Source organism: Oncorhynchus tshawytscha, linkage group LG07 (assembly GCF_018296145.1).
Source record: "Oncorhynchus tshawytscha isolate Ot180627B linkage group LG07, Otsh_v2.0, whole genome shotgun sequence".
NCBI classification, from domain to species: domain Eukaryota; kingdom Metazoa; phylum Chordata; class Actinopteri; order Salmoniformes; family Salmonidae; genus Oncorhynchus; species Oncorhynchus tshawytscha.
The window spans coordinates 3,162,997-3,187,396 of record NC_056435.1 but is presented as its reverse complement, the minus strand read 5'-3'; positions in this window follow the sequence as shown (position 1 = coordinate 3,187,396).

Here is a 24,400-nt window from a genome sequence, read left to right as displayed (position 1 = left end):
GGCATTAGGTGAATGATTATGGAACTAAAGATAGATAATCAGCTGGCGGGGCTGGAAATACAGGGTTTAACACAGTAGGAGGCTTCATCTGGTGGAAACAGACATTCTCTTGGTTGTCTTCCTCACTCAGCACGGCTATATTCTGTGTGTGTGCGTGTGTGCGTGTGTGCGTGTGTGTGTGTGTGTGTGTGTGTGTGTGTGTGTGTGTGTGTGTGTGTGTGTGTGTGTGTGTGTGTGTGTGTGTGTGTGTGTGTGTGTGTGTGTGTGTGTGTGTGTGTGTGTGTGTGTGTGTGTGTGTGTGTGTGTGTGTGTGTGTGTGTGTGTGTGTGTGTGTGTGTGTGTGTGTGTGTGTGTGTGTGTGAGAGAGAGAGGGAATTGTATATAATCCATGCTAGCTTTACAACCCTGAGTGATGGGTTGTCTATTGTTACACACACTGAACAGCGACATGGGTTAATACTATGTTAACACAGCCAACCTCCATAAAATGCTGTTGTGACCCCCATGAATAGATACGCTGTCAGTCACACTGTTTATCTCTAAATAGGAAAATGCTGCCAACTGTGCACTTTATCAGGACAATATGTTGTGTGCCACAGAGAAGTCTACATTCACACTGAATTGATTAGGAAATGTAAACAGTGAATTGATAAGGAAATGTAAACAGTGAATTGATAAGGAAATGTAAACAGTGAATTGATAAGGAAATGTAAACAGTGAATTGATGAGGAAATGTAAACAGTGAATTGATGAGGAAATGTAAACAGTGAATTGATAAGGAAATGTAAACAGTGAATTGATAAGGAAATGTAAACAGTGAATTGATAAGGAAATGTAAACAGTGAATTGATGAGGAAATGTAAACAGTGAATTGATAAGGAAATGTAAACAGTGAATTGATGAGGAAATGTAAACAGTGAATTGATAAGGAAATGTAAACAGTGAATTGATAAGGAAATGTAAACAGTGAATTGATGAGGAAATGTAAACAGTGAATTGATGAGGAAATGTAAACAGTGAATTGATAAGGAAATGTAAACAGTGAATTGATAAGGAAATGTAAACATGAATTGATGAGGAAATGTAAACAGTGAATTGATGAGGAAATGTAAACAGTGAATTGATGAGGAAATGTAAACAGTGAATTGATAAGGAAATGTAAACAGTGAATTGATGAGGAAATGTAAACAGTGAATTGATGAGGAAATGTAAACAGTGAATTGATAAGGAAATGTAAACAGTGAATTGATGAGGAAATGTAAACAGTGAATTGATGAGGAAATGTAAACAGTGAATTGATAAGGAAATGTACACTCCAGGAAAGAGGATGTGGATGATGTATATAATGTTTATAACTAGGTATAACAGGCATGATGTTTATAACTGTTTATAACTGGTTAGGTATAACAGGCATGATGTATATAACTGGTTAGGTATAACAGGCATGATGTCTATAACTAGCTAGGTATAACAGGCATGATGTTTATAACTAGCTAGGTATAACAGGCATGATGTATATAACTAGCTAGGTATAACAGGCATGATGTATATAACTAGCTAGGTATAACAGGCAGGATGTTTATAACTAGCTAGGTATAACAGGCATGATGTATATAACTAGCTAGGTATAACAGGCATGATGTATATAACTAGCTAGGTATAACAGGCATGATGTATATAACTAGCTAGGTATAACAGGCATGATGTATATAACTAGCTAGGTATAACAGGCATGATGTATATAACTAGCTAGGTATAACAGGCATGATGTATATAACTAGCTAGGTATAACAGGCATGATGTATATAACTAGCTAGGTATAACAGGCATGATGTATATAACTAGCTAGGTATAACAGGCAGGATGTTTATAACTAGCTAGGTATAACAGGCATGATGTATATAACTAGCTAGGTATAACAGGCAGGATGTTTATAACTAGCTAGGTATAACAGGCATGATGTATATAACTAGCTAGGTATAACAGGCAGGATGTTTATAACGAGCTAGGTATAACAGGCAGGATGTTTATAACTAGTTAGGTATAACAGGCATGATGTATATAACTAGCTAGGTATAACAGGCATGATGTATATAACTGGTTAGGTATAACAGGCATGATGTATATAACTGGTTAGGTATAACAGGCAGGATGTTTATAACTAGCTAGGTATAACAGGCAGGATGTTTATAACTAGCTAGGTATAACAGGCATGATGTATATAACTGGTTAGGTATAACAGGCAGGACGTATATAACTGGTTAGGTATAACAGGCAGGATGTTTATAACTAGCTAGGTATAACAGGCATGATGTTTATAACTAGCTAGGTATAACAGGCATGATGTATATAACTAGCTAGGTATAACAGGCATGATGTATATAACTAGCTAGGTATAACAGGCATGATGTATATAACTAGCTAGGTATAACAGGCAGGATGTTTATAACTAGCTAGGTATAACAGGCATGATGTATATAACTAGCTAGGTATAACAGGCAGGATGTTTATAACTAGCTAGGTATAACAGGCATGATGTATATAACTAGCTAGGTATAACAGGCATGATGTATATAACTAGCTAGGTATAACAGGCATGATGTATATAACTAGCTAGGTATAACAGGCATGATGTATATAACTAGCTAGGTATAACAGACATTATGTTTATAACTAGCTAGGTATAACAGGCAGTATGTTTATAACTAGCTAGGTATAACAGGCAGGATGTTTATAACTAGCTAGGTATAACAGGCGTGATGTTTATAAGTAGTTAGGTATAACAGGCAGGATGTTTATAACTAGCTAGATTTAACAGCCGTGATGTTTATAACTAGCTAGGTATAACAAGCAGGATGTTTATAACTAGCTAGGTATAACAGGCAGGATTTTTATAAGTAACTAAGTATTGCAGACGGTTTAAGCCAAAGTGTATGAGCTGTCATTGTCATGGAGGTCTGGCCGGCCACCGCCCCTCCACTCCTCCCCACCACGCTGTGTTTGTCCCTTGTCCCTTTGTGTCCCTGTCAAAGGCCTGATCCCCCTGTCATTATTTGCTCCTTTATCTCCCTCTCTGCCCATCCTGATTAGGGTCAGTGGAGTCTGACCAGCAGTGTTCTGGGGGATGCTATCCATTACCGTGTCACTGTAGATAGGCCCAGCATGGGTGAGGTGTGGTGTCAACACAAGCCTCCCGACAAAATCACCAACCCATCTCCAGCTAATTATCCCCGTCCAAAATAATTAAATAGGGGTCGGAGGAAGGCAGCGCACGCGCGTGCGCGTGTGTGTGTGTGTGTGTGTGTGTGTGTGTGTGTGTGTGTGTGTGTGTGTGTGTGTGTGTGTGTGTGTGTGTGTGTGTGTGTGTGTGTGTGTGTGTGTGTGTGTGTGTGTGTGTGTGTGTGTGTGTGTGTGTGTGCATGTGTGTGTGTGTGTGCGTGTGCGTGCGTGCGTGCGGCTAATTCAGCAGGTCTCATAATTATTTACATTTGAGTAACTTAGAAGATGTTCTTATCTAGAGTGACTTACAGTTAGTGCATTCATCTTCAGACAGCTAGGTGGGTCAACCACACATCACAGTCATAGTAAGTACATTTTTCCAAGTCAGGGAAAAACAGTCAAGTGTGAGTGTTAGTCAATGAAAGGCATTTATCTATTATTTTCAAGAAACCAGAGGTGGAAGAACGGAGTGCTCCGGTTGAGGTGTAGGGTTTGAGTATAACCTGAAGGTAGGGAGGGACAGTTCCTCTCTGTAGGCAAATACCATGGTCTTTTAGTGGATGCGAGCTTCAATTGGAAGCCAGTGGAGTGTGCGGAGGAGTGGGGTGACATAGGACAACTTGGGAAGGTTGTGAACACCAGGCGGCGGCATCATTGGTTGCAGGGGTTTGATGGCACAAGCAGGGAGCCCAGCCAACAGCTAGTTGCAGTAATCCAGACAGGAGATGACAAGTTCCTGGATTAGGACCTGTGCCGGTTCCTGTGTGAGGTACAGTCGTACTCTACAGATGTTGTAGAGCATGAACCTGCAGGAGTGTGTCACTGCTTTGATGTTTGCAGAAAGCGATGGTGTTGTCCAGGGTCACGCCAGTGTTCTTTGCACTCTGGGAGGGGGACACCGTGGAGTCAACTGGGATGGAGAGGACTTGGAGCGGGAAAGCCTTCCCCGGGAGGAAGGGCAGCTCCGTCTGGTTGAGGTTGAGCGTGAGGTGGTGGGCCGACATCCAAGCTGAGATATCCGCCACCTGGGTGTCAGAAGAATTTATATTGAATTCATTATCACTTCAGCTCTGTATGTATTTCTTACTTTTCTTCTGAGTGGCAGCCTACAGGTACATGTTTTATAACTGTATCATTTATAACCCCCCCCAATAAATGAAGAAGGGTGAAGGAGAGATGTAGCTGAGTGTCATCTGCATAGCAATGATATGACAGACCATGTGAGGATATGAGAGAGAGAGTAACTATGGGATCAAACTGAATTTCCATGCTCTAAATATGTTAAGGTAGTTCCACTGGCCACACCACATCATTTCAACGTGGAGAATTAGGTGATAATTGGTAAATATGTTGCTCAATGAGATTCCAACCTATTTTCCCCCACTCAAAAAGACAGCCAAAAGTTTGTTTAATTTCCAACGTGTTACCACAATGTTTTCAAACATCTAAAAGCATCTAAAAGCACAACCAAATTCCAATGGAAATGTAGTTGTCACCTAAATGTGGTCACATGGTTCAACCATTTAAAAGCATACCCAAGTTCAAATGGAATACAACGTCAGATATTTTGTGTTACACTATTTCATGTGAATGACCAAGAAAACTGATCGAATGAATGAGAGAGAACGAGGGAGGAGAGATTTTGCAGTCATACATATTCCCACTTCGGTGTGCTTCTGTGCTGACCTGTTGTGGTGTGTGTGTGTGTGTGTGTGTGTGTGAGTGCAGTGTGACCGAGCTCTGGCTATTGCTGCGCCAGCACTGCCACCAGGCCTTTCTCTCTGCCTCGCTGCACTACCCATTGTCCCACCGGCTTTGGGAGAAAGAAAAAAATGCTAGCCAGAGGAAACCAATAGAGAATCGCTTGTGTTGTCGATTCTGGAAAAGAAACAGCCTCCTGGTCCTCGTCTGTGGGAATTATTTGTCACCAAGTTTGACCTCCCTTTAACTCCATACTGTGTTAAGCTCTTAACCTCTGACTCTGGTCATGAAAGAGTTAAGTAATATTTAATGAGGGGTGGCGTTGTATCTAACTCAGTTAGAAAATGGTCATTGGTAATTAATGGTAATTCAATCGATTGTGCAGAGAAGTTAACCAAGAGCAAAATATAGACTACAATAATGAAATGAATAGCAATAGGGATCTACATGGACTATGCAGTGTACCTGATTCAAAATCCACATTTAGATCATTGTTTAAACTTCACACAGCATGTTGACCCAATGTCTTTAAAACACCATAACAATAATAAGTACCTTGCATTAGGTCAAGTATACTGTACAATCACTATGTCTACGCAACGTATTGGAGGAGGAACATGGATGCTCAATAACATGTTCCACAGTGTTTCATATGAAAATAAAAGGTTTTCCTATTTAAAATACAAATCACCTCGAAAGCTTCTGAATATCACATACCGATCCAGTTTGTTCTTCATTTCACGTGTCTCACAGTAGGTTACAATACTAGGTTTGAACAGTAAACCCTCTTCTCTCATCCCTATGCATTTACTGTACATTATTCCTGGCATGATGATCTGTACCTGAATGGAAGAGTAGGGCCTGAGCGCTCTCAGAGGACTGTGGAGAGTGGACCTGTGCCATTGTACTCTGGTAATGACCTGCTTTTCTCTGGCCGCCATGGGCTTATTTGTTTATCCCCCCCGTTCTCAAGGCTGCTGCCACAGCGGTGTGAGGATAATGGAGGAGTGTTTTTGTTCCGTTCCTGCGTTGGGGGAATATAATCTAGTGTAAACAGTAGCATGTCTCCCAGGTTGAGAGGGGATGAATGGAGCGGTGTGGTTGATATTGACAGTGGAGAGAGGAGCAGTGTGGTTGATATTGACAGTGGAGAGAGGAGAGGTGTGGTTGATATTGACAGTGGAGAGAGGAGTGGTGTGGTTGATATTGACAGTGGAGAGAGGAGTGGTGTGGTTGATATTGACAGTGGAGAGAGGAGCGGTGTGGTTGATATTGACAGTGGAGAGAGGAGTGTTGTGGTTGATATTGACAGTGGAGAGAGGAGCGGTGTGGTTGATATTGACAGTGGAGAGAGGAGCGGTGTGGTTGATATTGACAGTGGAGAGAGGAGAGGTGTGGTTGATATTGACAGTGGAGAGAGGAGTGGTGTGGTTGATATTGACAGTGGAGAGAGGAGCGGTGTGGTTGATATTGACAGTGGAGAGAGGAGCGGTGTGGTTGATATTGACAGTGGAGAGAGGAGTGGTGTGGTTGATATTGACAGTGGAGAGAGGAGTGGTGTGGTTGATATTGACAGTGGAGAGAGGAGAGGTGTGGTTGATATTGACAGTGGAGAGAGGAGTGGTGTGGTTGATATTGACAGTGGAGAGAGGAGTGGTGTGGTTGATATTGACAGTGGAGAGAGGAGCGGTGTGGTTGATATTGACAGTGGAGAGAGGAGCGGTGTGGTTGATATTGACAGTGGAGAGAGGAGTGGTGTGGTTGATATTGACAGTGGAGAGAGGAGTGGTGTGGTTGATATTGACAGTGGAGAGAGGAGTGGTGTGGTTGATATTGACAGTGGAGAGAGGAGCGGTGTGGTTGATATTGACAGTGGAGAGAGGAGCGGTGTGGTTGATATTGACAGTGGAGAGAGGAGCGGTGTGGTTGATATTGACAGTGGAGAGAGGAGCGGTGTGGTTGATATTGACACTGGAGAGAGGAGCGGTGTGGTTGATATTGACAGTGGAGAGAGGAGCGGTGTGGTTGATATTGACAGTGGAGAGAGGAGCGGTGTGGTTGATATTGACAGTGGAGAGAGGAGCGGTGTGGTTGATATTGACAGTGGAGAGAGGAGCGGTGTGGTTGATATTGACAGTGGAGAGGAGAGGTGTGGTTGATATTGACAGTGGAGAGGGAGTGGTGTGGTTGATATTGACAGTGGAGAGAGGAGTGGTGTGGTTGATATTGACAGTGGAGAGAGGAGTGGTGTGGTTGATATTGACAGTGGAGAGAGGAGCGGTGTGGTTGATATTGACAGTGGAGAGAGGAGCGGTGTGGTTGATATTGACAGTGGAGAGAGGAGCGGTGTGGTTGATATTGACAGTGGAGAGAGGAGCGGTGTGGTTGATATTGACAGTGGAGAGAGGAGTGGTGTGGTTGATATTGACAGTGGAGAGAGGAGCGGTGTGGTTGATATTGACAGTGGAGAGAGGAGCGGTGTGGTTGATATTGACAGTGGAGAGAGGAGCGGTGTGGTTGATATTGACAGTGGAGAGAGGAGCGGTGTGGTTGATATTGACAGTGGAGAGAGGAGCGGTGTGGTTGATATTGACAGTGGAGAGAGGAGCGGTGTGGTTGATATTGACAGTGGAGAGAGGAGCGGTGTGGTTGATATTGACAGTGGAGAGAGGAGCGGTGTGGTTGATATTGACAGTGGAGAGAGGAGCGGTGTGAGGCTAGAATGAGAGAGAAAGGCAGGGGAGGAGAGGATGAAAGTGGAGAGAGAGAGATGCAAATAGAGAGGGAGAAGGAGAGCGAGAGAGAGAGGAAAAGCAGGGATGAAAAGTGAACAAGGGGCAGGTCGTAGATTACACCCCAAATTAAACCAGGCCAATCCTATCATTTGGAGTGGCTCTTCCCTTGTGTGTCCGTGTGCGCTCAATGAAACATGATACACGTCCACAGAGCAATGAAATCACATATTGTCCCAGTCAGCTATTATACAATGTATTATGTCACCAAAACAAATCATTTATCTTCCTCTTAGCCAAAGTAGAAAACACTTTACAGATGAATTTATACTTATGTCACCCCATAGTGCGTAATAAGGTATGCTATAAGCATTCAAAACAGCCCATGACTTCTAATTACACCATACTAAATGGAAGTATTTCTCCTCATTATGCAATACCCCCAAGTGGTTGAGAGAAAATATTTCCCACCCAAAAAGAAAATTGCATGCTGCTTTTCTTAAAATGAAAATTACAGAAGAAAACTTTGTCGATTTTTGGCGGAATTTTTTAAATTGGGATTTGTAAAAGAAAATATGACAATGATTTTTCCCCACCTCCCTCCTGCTTGCTGCTCTGTGTCTGGCGTGCAGCAATGCACCCTGGGAGAACAAAAAACAACAAAAGAAACAGCCCCAGAGCCCCAGTGATAATGGTTCAACTGGGAGAATAAAGCTCCTCTCTGTTTCCCACATGCCATCCAGCTCCCAGCGTCCGCTCTGTTGACACTGGCAGCACAATGAGCACTATAGTCCCCTCCAATACATCTTTTATAGGAGCATTCTGGCCCCTGAATGTACAACTGTGGCTGCCCTGTCTGTTTAAGCCATGTGAATATTGGCCAAGACTGCCTCTGCTTTGTTCAGCATTATTCCCCATTATTCCCCACAATAGATATCAACACTTTGGAAGTCATTTTACAAAGGGGGCGAATCAAAATAGTGGCACTTTAAGGCTTTTTGTTTCTCTTCTACACACACGCCCTTGTACTGCATTCTCTCTCCCCACCCACCCATGGATCATTCAGCTCCAGGAGCAGAGAGCCAGAGGCAGGCTAGTGTGGAGGAGCAGAGAGCCAGGGGCAGGTTAGTGTGGAGGAGCAGAGAGCCAGGATAGGGAGGCAGGGAAGGAGATTCAGGCAGGCAGGGAGAGGAGGCAAGCAGGCATGGAAGGCTGGGGAGGAGAGCCAGCGAGGCAGGCAAGCAGGCATGGAAGGCTGGGGAGGAGAGCCAGCAGGCAGGCAAGCAGGCATGGGGAGGCTGGCCAGCGAGGCAGGCAAGCAGAAGGCTGGGGAGGAGAGCCAGCGAGGCAGGCAAGCAGGCATGGAAGGCTGGGGAGGAGAGCCAGCGAGGCAGGCAAGCAGGCATGGAAGGCTGGGGAGGAGAGCCAGCGAGGCAGGCAGGCAGGCATGGAAGGCTGGGGAGGAGAGTCAGCGAGGCAGGCAGGCAGGCATGGAAGGCTGGGGAGGAGAGTCAGCGAGGCAGGCAGGCATGGAAGGCTGGGGAGGAGAGTCAGCGAGGTAGGCGGCAGAGACGGGAGAGCAGGTATGCAAGGATGAGAACCAGGTGAGCAGGGTTGGGCAGGCAGGCAAGCAAGCATGCAAAGCAGGCACTCTGAGGAGAGGGAGGCAGGTAAGGACGCAGGTAGGCGGATGGGAGAAATAAGGAAAGGCAGGCTGTCTCCCATTCCGTAGCCCCCTGGCCAGCTGTCTCCAGGGTTACTGGAAAGAAGTGATGGACGACCAGAAAGTACCTGGATAAAGACAAGGAGCGGATGTCACACTCCTTCTCTTCTCCCTACTCTTCATCCCTAATTTCCTGGGCACCATGGAAAGGGCCCCCCCTCCGCCTAAAGAGCAGCAGGTATATGTTTTTTCTTTCCTCTTGGGCGGGGGGGGGGGTAATTGACAGTCTTGGGGGTGAGGAGAGGGGGGGTAATTCTGAGTATGTTGGACGAGCAGGGAGAGTGTGACAAGGTCTTGACCTGTCTTGACAGGCTTGGTTAAGAGAGACTGTGTCTTCAAAGTTAATCAAGTGATCTCTGACATTGGATTAGGTGCTGCTGTAGACCTTCTGGATTAGGTGCTGCTGTAGACCTTCTGGATTAGGTGTTGCTGTAGATCTTCTGGATTAGGTGCTGCTGTAGACCTTCTGGATTAGGTGCTGTTGTCGACCTTCTGGATTGGGTGCTGCTGTAGATCTTCTGGATTAGGTGCTGCTATAGATCTTCTGGATTAGGTGCTGCTGTAGATTTTCTGGATTAGGTGCTGTTGTAGACCTTCTGGATTAGGTGCTGCTGTAGATCTTCTGGATTAGGTGCTGCTGTAGACCTTCTGGATTAGGTGCTGCTGTAGATCTTCTGGATTGGTGCTGCTGTAGATCTTCTGGATTAGGTGCTGCTGTAGATCTTCTGGATTAGGTGCTGCTGTAGATCTTCTGGATTAGGTGCTGTTGTAGACCTTCTGGATTAGGTGCTGCTGTAGACCTTCTGGATTAGGTGCTGCTGTAGATCTTCTGGATTAGGTGCTGCTATAGATCTTCTGGATTAGGTGCTGCTGTAGATCTTCTGGATTAGGTGCTGTTGTAGACCTTCTGGATTAGGTGCTGCTGTAGACCTTCTGGATTAGGTGCTGATGTAGATCTTCTGGATTAGGTGCTGATGTAGATCTTCTGGATTAGGTGATGCTGTAGTCCTTCTGAATTAGGTGCTACTGTAGACCTTCTGGATTAGGTGCTGCTGTGGACCTTCTGGATTAGGTGCTGCTGTAGACCTTCTGGATTAGGTGCTGCTGTAGACCTTCTGGATTAGGTGCTGCTGTAGGCCTTCTGGATTAGGTGCTGATGTAGATCTTCTGGATTAGGTGCTGCTGTAGACCTTCTGGATTAGGTGCTTCTGTCTGGATTAGGTGCCTTCTGGATTAGGTGCTGCTGTGGACCTTCTGGATTAGGTGCTGCTGTAGACCTTCTGGATTAGGTGCTGCTGTAGACCTTCTGGATTAGGTGCTGTTGTAGACCTTCTGGATTAGGTGCTGCTGTAGGCCTTCTGGATTAGGTGCTGCTGTTGACCTTCTGGATTAGGTGCTGCTGTTGACCTTCTAGATTAGGTTCTGCTGTCGACCTTCTGGATTAGGTGCTGCTGTAGACCTTCTGGATTAGGTGCTGCTGTAGACCTTCTGGATTAGGTGCTGCTGTAGACCTTCTGGATTAGGAAAGGTGCATGCTTTCAACAAGGAGGGATGACTCCTTTCTACCGGTCTATATGTCTGTTATTGTTAACGGTATTTGATTAATATCTCTGTAAATATTCCTTCTCTGTAATATTTCTATGGGTAAATCACAAACCCATAACGTACTACATTCTTATAGCCGCTCTGTGTTAGTCCAGTCTTCGTGTTCACAGTATTTATTGTCATTGATTTGTAATGATTCAAAGAAAGATAACTTTTTCAATTCTGAGTGATTTATTGCATTAAGTGGCTGCTAGGAGCCAACAAATGATTAAAAATGTATACAATGATTTAATCAATCTTGTATTTAATGAAAATAGGTATTGGTTAACTGAAACTAACTATATTATTCTAAGCATATCTAAGAGTCTCTCGTTCTTCCGTTTTGCTTCAATAATAAATACTCTACTTACTGTTACTTCAGTCTATTCTTTTCAAAAGATGCATTTTGATCATGTGGATAAAAAAAGAACCTAAAGATGAATCAGTGCATATCTTGATTTCCAAATGAGTTTAAAGGTCACATTATGAGAATGGCAACCAGAGGGCATGCTTTCATCCTCCCCGGCTTCTGAAGGCATCTTAGAGGCAGTAAGGGCCGCTCATGAACAAAGAAAGGAGTGCAGAGAGAAAGAAAGGAGTTGTGAGGATGGGAAGGAAAGGGCAGGTGTAAAAGAAGGAGCTTTGAAACCAGCAGGTCTTGGCTGGAAGGATGACCTCATTTAGAATGAGAGGAGTCTGGAGTGGCGATAGCAAGAGAGCCACCCAGCTGGGCCTGCTCAGCGAGCTCCGCTCTGAGGCCCACCACAGGAACACCATGAAAATACACACACACACACGCAAGCACACATACACCAGTCCCCTGCAGCCTCACTCGCCAGCCTCCAAGGCCCTTTATTTACCCAAAGGAAAGGGCCCACAGTGGCCGCCACACAGACGGGGGGGCTGGGACTTCAAATCCACTCCAACACGATGGAGTGAAGGGGAGAGGAGGAATGGAGGAGGGCAAAAAGAAATAAAGAAAGAAAGGTGAGTTTGAGTCCCTAATTTGGCCGAGGGGATATAGGGAGAGAGGGAGAGACTCCCAGGTCCAATATTTAAGCTGGGAGACAAGGTTAGACCCAGAGCCCCAGCCCCCCAGGCCCCAGCCCCCAGGCCCCAGTCCCCCAGAGCCCCAGCCCCCAGGCCCCAGCCCCCAGAGCCCCAGCCCCCAGGCCCCAGCCCCCAGGCCCCAGCCCCCAGAGCCCCAGCCCCCAGGCCCCAGCCCCCAGGCACCAGGGGAAGAGGAGTAGGCTGAGTGTGCTGACGGAGGAGGAAGCGGAGGTCAGGGGGAAACGCAGCTTTTTATTTGTGTTGTTACCGTGTCAGATCCAATTTGCAGCGCAGTCAGGAGGGGGTTAAATGAGATTACCAGCTTTGGACACTGTCACCAGACTCTGCTGTCACTGCTGTTGCTAGCTGCTGGGCATGTTAAATGACTATTTAATAGTCAGCTGTTTTAGCCCTTTTGGGATAGCCAGGCTGGCAGAAGGGCTGGAAAAAGCACTATTCAGCAACAGTTTGGAACTGGGGGATTTTGTTTGTTTGAATTCTGCTACTTTTCACTTTTTTGTAACCTGTTTTATGTCTCAAATGAATAAGGATAGTTCAAATGGACAATCTTTGGCCTTCGTTGAATAAACAGACATTTTCTCAATCCCGTTTAATGCGTGGGTTTAAATGGCAGCACTGTTGATACCCCTGACCTATTTACCCTTGTGGGTAGTGAGTAGTATGTTCACTTTCTCCCAGTGTCCATTAAGATTCTAAATCTCATACCAATTTTGCTGTATTCTTTGACTCTGTAGTTACCGTAGGTTTGAGGTATATAGGTGGGATTGTGATAGCATGGTTTGGGGAGGAAGTGGCTGTGGTTGGGGAGACATGGGTAGAGGGGGAAAGGGGGCAGTGGGATTGACATCAATCCTGTCGGTGGTGTATCATTGCTCATAATCCTTTCATGCTCCATTAATCCCTCTTCGTCAGGGTCGCCTTCGCCAGGGCCCTCCTCCTAATAACCATAATCTCATTACACAACAAATCAAAACTTTCCTATTTATCTGCAGATTTCAAATGAAACTAATAAGGCTTTACCCATACAGTCCTCTGTCCCCTTGTAACCACCACCACCACCACCCCTCCACCCCCCCAAAACCCTAATCATATTTCTGCCTATCTAAAAGCAATCAGTGATTGTGTTAGCTACGGAGTACGGAGCGCTACTGACAATACCAGGGGAAAGGAAAGAGCCCAGCTGGACTAATTAAATTAAATGCTAGGCTGCCAGAGCTTCGTCGCTCCTATCGCTAGCTCTCCCTCTCAGTCTCTCTCTCTCTCTCTCTCTCTCTCTCTCTAGCTTGTAGCTCGTACCGTGCAGGCCTGGTGAGAAGGGGTGCTGAATTAATAAGCATTACGGTGCGATGCGGGAGATGATATCATAATGGAAGCAGAGCTTTGATGTGAAGAGTCCCTCATTGAAATTCAATGTACCATAATGTACCATAGTGACAGATGCCGTGGAGATGTGTGGTAGCCGCTGGGCCAACCAGAGAGAGGCCTTTGGAGTATCTGTCTCTGGTTGGGGGTTTTGGTTTTAATGTGTGCGTGAATGGGCACAGGTGAGTTGTTGGTTTGGGTTTCTGTGGTAAGACAGGTAGTGTTGTTGGTTTGGGTTTGTGTTTCTGGACACAGGTCTGTTTGGTAAGACAGGTAGTGTTGTTGGTTTGGGTTTGTGTTTCAGGTCTGTTTGAAGACAGGTAGTGTTGTTGGTTTGGGTTTGTGTTTCTGGACACAGGTCTGGTTGGTAAGACAGGTAGTGTTGTTGGTTTGGGTTTGTGTTTCTGGACACAGGTCTGGTTGGTAAGACAGGCAGTGTTGTTGGTTTCGGTTTGTGTTTCTGGACACAGGTCTGGTTGGTAAGACAGGTGTTGTTGGTTTGGGTTTGTGTTTCTGGACACAGGTCTGGTTGGTAAGACAGGTAGTGTTGTTGGTTTGGGTTTGTGTTTCTGGACACAGGTCTGTTTGGTAAGACAGGTAGTGTTGTTGGTTTGGGTTTGTGTTTCTGGACACAGGTCTGGTTGTTAAGACAGGTAGTGTTGACTGGCGATGAGAGCGATTCACACTCAAATTTGAGATGTCTGTGGTGCTCCTTAAGTTAAGATAAGTCTGGCGACGATTTTCAACTGAGAATGGCACTGCAGTCAGGGAGTAAACATCACTTTCCTATAGCAGTTACAGTTGCGTTTCTCACGACAGACATATTCATACTGTGTTTTCCAAGACATATATCCATATATAATGACATAAATATATTTTCTCCAAAACTGGGCCTTTGGCAATTTATCCTGAGACGACTCTGAGAAATCCGACCGTACATGTTCCCCATTTTTCCTCTCACACTCCCGCTGAGAGCGAACCGAACCGCCGAGCAGTGGTCGGACTAATAGATGCCGCAAAAGTGCATTAGCTAATAAGCATGTAAGCAGCAAAGTGGTTAACAGGGATACTTTCTCTCTCTCCCCCTCCAGACTGGCACATAGCAACCATTATGCCTTCTATCTCTGAGTGCAAAGAGCTTTTAATATAGCCTCTGACCCAGGGTGACGAGACGTCGACAGAAAGACTCTCGGTCCTAGTTTGGGGCTTCGTTCTCTGCCCATTATGGTCGCGGCCTATTACTTGAGTAATGAGTGACATGAGGTCTAATTATAAATGTGCTTGGAGATGCTGGGTTATTAAATGTAAAGAGCTAGCTGGCAGTGCCATTAACAGGGCTCCGCTAAGTGATGTCTGTGAACTGCTAAAAAGCCCTCACATTCATTACATATCAATCAAAGAAGGTGTAGTGATTAATTGATGAACGACTGAGACAATACTTAACAGCCCCTCAAAAAGCACTTCTGTAACAACATTAGAAAATTAGTAAAAATTGGAGGGGAAAATGAATATTCTGTAGGGGAGTATGGGGAAAGATTAGCTATTTTTTACATTCAGTAGAACTCCATCAAGGGAAATATAGTATTCTTTCTAACAAATATATCTACATATATTCCAGGTTGTTGTGTCCCTGGAAATAATCAGAATTCATGTAAAAATGACTGCTTTGAAAAGGATGTCAAAGAAAGTGGTCTCTTGGCAAAACTTAATCTGGGTATAGGGTAAGGTGAGCCGCCTTGGGGTTAGTGGGTGATGATGTCCTGTGACAGTGGGTGATGGTGCTGGTAGGTCAACGTTTAATTCATGGAATGGGGATGAGGTATATTGTATATCTTAAATGTATGCCTACATTCTCAGATATCGATCTCTCTGTTCAATATCACTTACCCTTCCATTTTGTGACCAGTTGTCTGGGACAGGGGTCTTGTTTCAATCTGCCAATTCACAGGCAAGTTCTCCACATCTGAGGCTACTAAGCCCATGAAACTGGTCTGCAAAATGACTGCAATGTTTATGTATGCTCAGACTTCATGTCATCAGATAAGACCTTGTGTGCCTCTGCTACTCTAGTGTAGCCTCTCTTTCACTCAGTTCCTCAGTTTCACTCAGTTCCTTCCTTCCTTGTTCCTTATTATGCATAAAGCTGACCAAATATAATCCTGATTTGTGGTGGTATGGTGGCCATTGTCTCAAACATTTTGATTATATTAGCCCACACAGCTACAAGGATGCACATTCATTCTAGGTTTAGGACCTAATATTATAGCTTATAGAGACTCCAACTGATGTATAAAACAATCTTAAAACTATCTACTTTGGTTTAGATACCAGCGTAATGAAACCTATAACACAAGAAATTCATTTGACTTTGTCAAAATTAGTTGTTGGACATAACTTGCTTATTACTTTTTCCATGTAGGTACTTCCTTCATAGTCCCCATTAAATGATGACCTCTTCCTAAACATTTGGTCACATGATTCATTTTTTGTATGGTTTCCTGGAAACAAGGGGTGGCTCAACTAACCCTTTGGCTCAACTCTCACTCTCCCTAGTATATCTGTACTAAATCTATCTGTGCATTCTGAAGGTATGGTGTCAGATTATTATAGAAATAACACCTGAAGCTCCTTTTGAAGGCTGGATTTTTCTGAACGCTCAGGGTACGTCTATGGTATTAATGGACGACTGTCAAATAACAACTCATGAATAAATATACATTTTAAGATGACTAGTGGCCATACTATAGTACCCGTAAACTCAACTCTGGACCTCGAAGCCAGTTCCCCTGCATTTTTGAATTGTTCCGCTCTAATTAGGGATTTAGATCTGGGACACCAGGTGTGTGCAATGAATGATCAGGTAGAACAGAAAACCAGCAGGCTCTGGACCTCGTAGGGTCAGAGTTGAATACCCCTGCTATAGTACAATATCTATTTAAGAATTCAGTTATATTATATGAAACCCTTAGGTGAAAATTGTACGATGTATTGGTTGCAAAACAGGTTGAGTTGGAAATACAGTATATATCGGCATATTCTGTGTAAATACTGCATTAACATACTGGTGTACTTATACAGTATATAAACAAGACCTTCAGTCCTACATAGATGACATGATCTATCTATCTATCTATCTATCTATCTAAACAATTCAAAAGCCATAGAATGACATTGACCTTACTGGATATGTAGTTCAATAAACAAGGACAGAAAGCTCAATATGAAGAACGAAGCACTGGGATTTTCTTTTTGTCATGAACAATGTTTTCAGATACATTACGTGCACTTTGATGGTACATGGAGAGTTGACCTTGAGTCAGGAAGAGAAGATCTTCTGTCCTGTTTTTAGTGGACAGTACTAGGTTCGAGGGGCCACTGTTGCAGTGGTTAAACCCAGTTTTTGGGATGTGCTTTGTTAAAAAAAAAAAAAAAAAAAAAAAAGATTTTTACAGCTAACTTTTTCATAAATGGACCAGATCACTTTGAGTTCAATTCACACTCAGAATTTGCCAGTCACATTCAGTTGCTACCACACTATGTAGTGACTTTTTAAGGTCCTTGTCCAAGAACAGGTGTGGAACCAGTCAAGTGTTGATCTGTTTAGATTACTATGTGCTGGAAAGTGTATGGATTCTTCGTTACCAAAGTACTACAGACAGACAGACAGACAGACAGACAGACAGACAGACAGACAGACAGACAGACAGACAGACAGACAGACAGACAGACAGACAGACAGACAGACAGACAGACAGACAGACAGACAGACAGACAGACAGACAGACAGACAGACAGACAGACAGACAGACAGACAGACAGACACACAGACAGACACACAGACAGACACACAGACAGACACACAGACAGACACACAGACAGACAGACTGTGAACCTAACATATGACTTTGACAGATTTCAAACAAATCCACAATATTTGGCTGTATCTCAGTTATGTTGTTATGTTACAGATGCCTCATCTCCTCTTCCATTGTTCTTTATCTGCACTGATCAAACAAAGAAACAAAAAAAAGACATGAAACAAAAGCTAACATGCAAAACACACTAAACAGAAAATTAATCAGCTTCAAGGGAAAACAGGCTGCTTTCACTAATCAGGGACAACTGTGAACCTGATGCTATGAGCTTTGGCCAAATTTCAAAAAATACAAATCATAGAATTTGTAAAGAACATAGACTGCCCACCCAACTTTCCCTGACCATACTAAAACAAAGACATTTGGAACTAAGGTCAGAACGTGACACTTATTCTAAAATGTATTAAGTTATATTTTTTCCTCATCAATCTACATACAATGCCCCATAACGACAAAGCAAAGTTTCTAAAATTTTGCAAATGTAATTTTGCAAATGTATTAAAAAAAAAACTGAAATACCTTATTTACATAAGTATTCAGACCCTTTGCTATGAGACTTCAAAGATGAGCTCAGGAGTATCCTGTTTCCATTAAGCATCCTTTGAGATGTTTCTACAACTTGATTGGAGTCCACCTGTGGTAAATTCAATTGATTGGACATGATTTGGAAAGGCACACACCTGTCTATATAAGGTCCCACAGTTGACAGTGCATGTCAGAGCAAAAACCAAGCCATGAGGTCGAAGGATTGTGTCTTGGAGTCCGTAGAGCTCCGAGACAGGATTGTGTCGAGTCACAGATCTGAGAAAGGGTGCCAAAGCATTTCTGCAGTATTGAAGGTCCCCAAGAACACAGTGGCCCAATCATTCTTAGACATTTGGAACCACCAAGACTCTTCCTAGAGCCAAACTGAGCAATCGGGGGAGAAGGGCCTTGGTCAGGGAGGTGACCAAGAACCCTATTTTTCACTTTTACAGAGCTCGAGAGTTCCTCTGTGGAGATGGGAGAACCTTCCAGAAGGACAACCATCTTTGCAGCACTCCACCGATCAGGCCTTTATGGTACAGTGGCCAGACGGAAGCCACTCCTCAGTAAAAGGCACATGTAAGCCCGCTTGGAGTTTGCCAAAAGGCATCTAAAGGACTCAGACCATAAGAAACCAAGATTGAACTCTTTGGCCTGAATGCCAAGCACCACGTCCAGAGGAAACCTGGCACCATCCCTACGGTAAAGCATGGTGGTGGAAGCATCATGCTGTGGGGATGTTTTTTCAGTGTCAGGGACTGGGAGACTAATCAGGATCAAGGGAAAGAAGAGCAGAGCAAAGTACAGAGAGATTGTTGATGAAAACCTGCTCAGACTGGGGTGAAGGTTCACCTTCCAACAGGACTGCGACCCTAAGCACACAGCAAAGACAACACAGGAGTGGCTTCGGGACAAGTCTCTGAATGACCTTGAGTGGCCCAGCCAGAGCCTGGACTTGAAGCCGATCAAACATCTTTGGAGAGACTTGAAAATAGCTGTGCAGCAATGCTCCCCATCCAACCTGACAGAGCTTGAGAGGATCTGCAGAGAAGAATGGGAGAAACTCCCCAAATACAGTTGTGCCAAGCTTGTATCGTCACACCCAAGAAAAATAGAGGCTGTAATCACTGCCAAAGGTGCTTCAACAAAGTAGAGTAAAGGCTCTGAATACTTTCCTTTTTTAATTTGTTATAAATTTGCAAAATGTTTGGTTATTGTGTGTAGATTGATGAGGGGTAAAAAACAATTTAATCTATTTTAGAATAAGGCCGTAACATAACAAAATGTGGAAAAAGTTAAGAGGTCTGAATACTTTCCGAATGCACTGTATATATGTAGTGTATATGAACCGAGTACAATAAGAAGGAAACTTCATATTAAGTGTTGCCAAGAATTCAATTAAACCTATAAAACACATGTTAAGATTAGAGAGCCGTGTCCATGACAACAACATGTCTTCTGGCTACGGGCCTACATGTTCTCACTCTCAGCCCTGTCAATGCTCTTAAATCCAGCAGGAGCTGACATCTGCTGCGACAGCAAGCTTACACAAACTGCTCTGCAAAAACGGCCTTTGATGCCATTAGCCCCTGCCGGGCGCTAACATGTTGTTTCTAGGAGCTTCAGCTGATGCTACAACACAGGGGAGAGACAGGGAGAGAAAGGCTGTGTAGGGCGCTGGGGCTGTGGGCTTAGAGATTCCACAGCTAACAGGGGGTGAAGCCAGAGAGGCAGAAGAGAGCTGTGAACATCCCCGTGTGCTTATCTATCCAGGGTGCTTTGATCCTCCAATGAGAGCCGGGGGGCTGCTGCTCCATGTTAGTGCTCACTCTCAGAACATAGAAATACACTTAATAGAATGGACCTTCACTTTTTTTTTAAGTGTCCTGTTGTAGACTTGGAAACTTTTGATGAATCCAAGTCTACAACAGGTCTCAGAATCGAGTGGATTTCTAGGTGTTCTTCACTTGCAGTAGCTTCACCATGTTGGGTTAACAGTGAAACATGGTGTTGCTAGAGCTGTGTATTTTCTATTTGTTCCGTACTACATATATTGACACATATTGATAATACCACGGAGAGGAACCTTTAGCAATAGGTTCAACTGTGGCTTTTTTTCTTTGACCCTAATAGCAGGGGCTGCTCCCCTGTTTGATTTACGGTGCCCTTGAACACCATTTGTTCAATGGCTTTTAGAGGGGGCTCGTGAGGGTTGATGTGTCTGAATATGGTTGGGGACGGAACAGGCCACTCCTGCTTTTATGCGTTTGTCTCCCTCTTTTCTAGATGCCTCCAGGCCTGACCCCAAATGCCCTGCCTCTTAGCAACAAAGCAGTAGATAGGCGCTTCATGGGGGACCATTACACTGAGTACTCTGAACAGCGACAACGCAGGCCTTGATCGAGACGGGAAAGTGGAGCGACAGACATAAAAGCAGAACTGTGTGCTTTAGCCTACATGGACCAGCTCTCTGATGAAAATGTCTTTTCTCTCAGGGAGTCTAACCTGGCTAAATAAAGATTACATGGAAATATGAGTATTATGATCAATGCTCTTCAGCACGACATTGACGGTACTCAAAGATGTACTCAAACTAAAGACTCATACTGGTACCTGTAAATAGGCCCGGAGGCATGAGAAAAGGCTTCGAAACCAGAGAATTTCATCGTCACCAACTCCGTTGGAGCAGTCCATCCTATAAGTTGTCTAAAAGGAATTGGCCATATTATAAAGTGATAATTCACTATTTGCGAATTGTGTCAAGCACAACCTCTCGTTGTGCGTAGTCTGAAGTGAAACTATCCCTTCAACATGAGGCATGATGGGTAAAAGGTACTTCAGTGAGTGGACTGTGAGCTCACTGAAGTACCTTGAAGGCTTGAGATAAACGTCTATTGGTTATATTTCTATAACTCCTGTCTCCTGTGTGAAATTGACAAATGCCATGGGCCTGTGTGGACCAAACAAGGCTATAAATGTCTATGGATAATGGGATACACATTCAGTCTGCTTCAGTTCAGAATGTGATAGAGACATGTGAGACTTTTAGCCCCCAAGGAAATAGCATATGACTGTCATTTTCACAACGGGACATATTTAAAAACAGATTGCAGACATGTTAAACCTAACTGCCATCACCTGCCAGGGGTTGTAAATGTCAACAACAAGAAATAAACACTTATCAACAAACAGTAAGCAAACACTTATCAACAAACAGTAAGCAAACACTTATCAACAAAGAGGAACCCCTATAGAGGAGAAGGTGGAATTGTTGATTCATAAACCCAGTGAAGACGGTACCAAGAAAACAGTCATTGGAGCTCAAGAATGTTAAGACTAGAGGCTCCAAGACATTTGTCTCTTGATATTCTCAGAGCATGTAACAATTACATTAATATAAGGTTACTGAAATATCCGTTTTTATTTTTTGCAGTTGCAAACCTGAACATTACGTTGAAATGATGGATAATCTCCTGTCACAAAATACAGAATGACTGTAACCCATATAGTCTGAGGTTATGTTATGATAATAAAATCGTACAAATTCCCAACAGGGACGAAACAGACGTATAGCCTAACAGTCGAGCTGAATAGGATGAATCGGCTGGTTTCTTACGATGAAAAATATGGTGTATACAGTTGATACTCCGGCTCCCTCGTCGAGCTCCCCAACTCCCAGCTGTCTTCACACCAGTGATTTGTTTTCATTCACCCTTCGGCAGGGAAGGAACCAAGAAGGAAGACACGAAAAGCTGTCAGATAGATTTGAATACCCACGGAAATTCAATTTCGAGAGAAACAACTATTTTTAATTGTCCATTAGATATTTCAATTATTTGATTTGCTTCTCGTGTCCTGTTAGTATGTGGTGTGAGTGAATTTGCGTTGGACATGCCCATCAAGGCCACTGATGAATAGTTGAATTAGATTTCTTTCTCTTCCTGTAAAAAAAAGATTTAAAAAGATGGGAATATTTTCAAAAATTCTTTAGAGTGAGACTATAGAGCTAGAATTCACATGACTTGGATCCCATTGAAAAGACACCTTTATTTCCTCCAGTCTGTTATGTATAATGAGTAATGAAGTAGCCTCATGACAGACAAACCGCCACAAATAATGCTTGGAGTATTATAGTCATAATGTATAATGTGTCATTATAGTCATAATGGGTGTATAATGTGTATTATAGTCATAATGGGTGTATAATGTGTATTATAGTCTAATGGGTGTATAATGTTTCGTCATAATGTGTATAATGTGTATTATAGTCATAATGCTGTATAATGGTATTATAGTAATATAGTCATAATGGGTGTGCAATGTGTAACTGTAATAACATACTGTAAGTGCCCAGACAGGATAAATTCTAACAATAAAGTTCGTCCTAATATCGGTTTAAAATCCATAGAAAACTCGAATAAAGAGAAACGTGAACATTTTTTAAACATGGAAATACATTTCTTTTTAAATACAGATACATTTAAAGTTCTAATAATAGCAAATGTTCTAGGTCTGTCCTATATTGTGGATGTTCATGATGCGCGCTGTGTTGGAGGACGGAACAGAGCAACAGACAGATGTAGGCTAAAACTCGCAACATAGTAGCATGCGCCCCTGTTATCCACGCCCGCCCCCACGTGCCAATTATCTTCCCAAAACTCGCTGAGAGGCGACAGAAGCACCTGACAGATGTTGACCGTTTAAAGCCGCGCATTCTCGCGAGTTCAAGAGACACTCCACGTGCACTTTAGGGACGGATGAAACGGAGAGACCGCACTTTAGCAGCATCGGATAAAGGTTTTGGAACAAGCTCTTGTCAATGGTTAAATACTGACAGAATAAGTAAAGCATTCAGAAATATGATGAGGATTTTTCCTACTCAGTCTAATTCCAAATGTTGATGCCAAAGACATTTCCTTTTTTTAAACAGACTTTGTTTTTGGAGAAATACTTGGAAAATACTTTGAAACTGATTTACCAAACTGATGTGTTTTCAGCCCGAACAGGAACACGGACATTAATTAGCATGACCTTTTAATTTGCATTTGAATCGATAAAAAGCACAGAAATCATTCATTTAATAATTATTGAAAAGTGTTCGTAGGCCATAGTAATATGATAACAATAGGGTAATAATAATAGCCCATTAGTAACATAATAATCATAATAGTAATAATAATCATTGGGTATAAAATGCATCTGTATTTTGTATGCTTCATTTTAGTTTTTTGATCGATTGTACAATGTTTACAGAAACAATAGCAGGAAAGCACATTTAATGGGAGGTACATTTAAGGAAGCAGGCAGCCTAGCGGTTAAGAGCGTTGGCCCAGCAACCGTCAGGTCGCTGGTTCGAATCGCAGAACCGATTAGGTGAAAAATCTCTAAACGTTCCCTTGAGCAAGGTACTTAACCCTAATTGCGCTGGATAAGAGCGTCTGCTGAATTACTATAATGTAAATGATTCGTGTAAATATTATTTTGTCTATGATAGTGTGTACTGACAGCTAGCATCATGTATGGTCGCAGGGTTGGGTAAATCCCGTTTTCAATTCAGTCAGTTGAATTCAAATGTAATTCCCGATTCAACCTATTTATTGTCATTGGTGGAGATGGAATTGACCGTGTCAAATTGCCATAGCCGTGGCAGTTGCAAGGAGGCCTGCCTATTCATTGCAGCGTATATTTTACATCTCCTTAGATAACATGTTATTTACCCAAGCTTACAATGCTGAATGTCAGGTTGACACGGGGATGGATAAGCAAATTGTCAGCGAATCGCACCTGAAAAATTGTCACTTTGATAAATCATGAATTTCCTACGTAAACCCGAGCTACATCTAGAATGTAAATATGCAGATACTGCCACTATCAACTGCGTTACAGAATTCGTCAAATTACGAATAATGTTTTGGAGGTATCAGCTTCATGATTTAAAGACTCTGGCATTGTGTTTCAAGGGCTTTAATATAAAAATGGGTATTTCGATTTGAGTTAGTATTTCGTTATTTTCCATATAGGTCTGTATCAGTGAATAAAAAATAAAGCATTCATTACTCACTAAATAGCCTGCTTTTTGGTGTGTGTTTGTTTGTAATATGGACTTCATAGTGCAGGCCTATAAGTAGCCTGCGTGTGAGAGAGACCACTGAGAGCGATTGCAGTGTGGTAGCCTACTGTGTGTGTGCTTCAGTTCTGCGAGAGCTGTCTTTCAGCACCACGGCGCGCGTTCATGGAATGTGCGCACCCGCCGAATTGAGTCTCCAGTAGACGGCGATCAAGCTCTGCCACGATAGAACCGAGCCTTTCTCCTGAAGATGTTCCTTCATAGTCGGTGTCAATTGTGACCTTCTCTGTTTGGCAACGATAATTAAAACGTATTGATAAAACAAGGTATTGGTCAATAGGACTCTATACTTGTTTTGCAATCATTCGCCCTTGTAAATTTGTGAATCATTTCTGAATAACCACAGGGCCTGGTCGAAAAACCTATTTTAGATAATTAATTGTGCATTAATGTTTTACATTGAATAGGTTATACAATTCACAATCATATTTTTTATGTAAAATATTAGATAACTGGTTGAGTTTCTTTCTGTCATTAATTA